The sequence below is a fragment of the Seriola lalandi genome, unplaced genomic scaffold, assembly GCF_002814215.2.
Source record: "Seriola lalandi dorsalis isolate HSWRI2012SDOR001 ecotype SW California unplaced genomic scaffold, Sedor1 jcf7180002054237, whole genome shotgun sequence".
Classification (NCBI taxonomy): Eukaryota; Metazoa; Chordata; class Actinopteri; order Carangiformes; family Carangidae; genus Seriola; species Seriola lalandi.
Window position 1 is genome coordinate 97,225 of NW_019524790.1, and position 2,029 is coordinate 99,253.

A 2,029-nucleotide genomic window follows, 5' to 3' on the forward strand; every position below is an offset into this window, starting at 1 on the left:
TATATATATAAACACTCGTGAAAAAGATATGTAATGAAAGCAGGATATTTTACAGTTTAACAATAAACTTTATTGTCCAAAATTATTTCAGTTAACTGAAACAGTAAATTTCCCAGGGAATTACATAAAATAATCATAAAAATGAATAACTATAAATAAAAAGCATGACAACAAATATGTATTTATATGTTTTATATATATATATTTAACATGAATAAAAAACAATGGATCAAATATACATAAAATGCTGCCGATATAACTTGACCAAAGCATTTCCACTGCATTATTGCTTCTTAATAAAAGTATTCATATCATATCAAAGAATATATGTGCTGATATCGATATATCTGTGAGAGGGCAATCGGCCAACCGATAAATCGGTCAGGCTCTAGGTTTTTTTTTCAAATAATCATTTTTAAAAAGAATAAATTCAATTTATTGTCTCAGCCGGTTGCTCAGTTTGCAGCAATCTCTCACAAATCTTAAAATGTGACAAACTAAAATGATCAGTTAGACTTATATGCTTAACCAGAACAATGTTGTGTAAAAGACACAGGGAGACATGGGACAAAATAGATGAAAACATGTTTTTTGCATGTTTAACTGATGATTTCATAAAGTACTTATTAGCCTTATGTGTGCATGTGTGCATGTGTGCTGAGTATGCAGCCCCACCTCGCCCAGAGGGCAGAGAAGAGAAGCAGTGCAACTGTACATGACTAATAGAAAAAAAAATATGGCAGTTTATAGTGACCGTCAAAATAAATCAATGTATGGGAAATGAAGCGTCGAATTACAATATCAAAATCAAAATATTTTCAGCGTCGTCTACTATTTATACCATGAAGCAAAGAAGCATTGACTTAAAAACACAAATGCCAACATCAACAACCCTCAATCCCTCTAGCTCAATTAAATTCTTTCTTGACTACAGTGTACTTTGACAAAGATCACAAAGAAGTATCAATATTACATGTCACTACAGGACTGACAGTAACATTGTCCAGTTAATAAATCTAATCAGCAATATGGACTCAACAACATTAACATGATGTGTACTAGAGAATTGAATTACATGCTGCATTTCCATATTTAGCTATAACTGTGCTGAACTATGTAAAAAAAACGTCATGACTGACAGCTGCCAAGCATCTCATTGATTATCATATGCTCATAACAATGTCATGTAAGACATGATACTGATCCATCATCACTGATACTGTGGTTTTTTGTGGAAAAAACTCAGAGGCCTGCTGGCTCATTATCAGTGAGCACAGCCCATTAAGACCAGTTCAACATCCACAGTAGTCAATACAGAATGCACATAGAATGTGATTAACTGTTAATTTAATTTATCAATAAGATTTCTTTTATACAAGCCAAAGGAGGCAATGTATTTTAGTGCTTGAAAGAAAACTTCATCTCTCAGGCCATAAATGAGAGGACTCAGACATCTCGGTGCAAGATAAAACAGTAAGAAATTTAAGTACCTAGCAATTTCATATAAACTGAAGTTAATCTGAAGCAAAGCAACTTCTATGAACGGACACCACAGCTGGATGAGACAGAGCAGCAGCTGAAAACCATGAAGAGCCACTGTTCTGAGCCCTTTCTTTGATGACTTTTTATCTTCTCCTGATGCAGCTTTGGCCACTTTCATTATTTTAATATAAGAGAAAACAATGATGATGCTCATAATCAAAAATTGGAGTTGATATATAGCTGACCTAAGATTATGCTGCCATATGTTAAGCATAAACAATTCCACTGAACAGAACTGATATTGTTTGTAAAAGCTCAGAGATGCCGATACAAAGAAGGAGGAGAAAATTAAAATGCCTGGTACAGAGCTGATGCCATGAATAAGGAAGATACAGTTCATTGTATTACGGGTAGAGCTCAGCTCTCCATGGCGCAGGGGCATGCAAATGGCCACATAGCGCTCCAGGGTCATTGCTGCCAGAGTAACTGGCGTGACTGTAACATACACAAGTACCACAAGAAAGATGATGACACATATCCAAACTTG

At 34.8% G+C, this 2,029-nt stretch overlaps 1 pseudogene; it reads right to left on the reverse strand.

Annotated features, from left to right (window-relative positions):
* Window positions 1–1,342: 1,342 nt before the first annotated feature.
* LOC111653635 (odorant receptor 131-2 pseudogene) lies at window positions 1,343–1,954 on the reverse strand (annotated as a pseudogene).
* Between the last annotated feature and the right edge of the window lie 75 nt (window positions 1,955–2,029).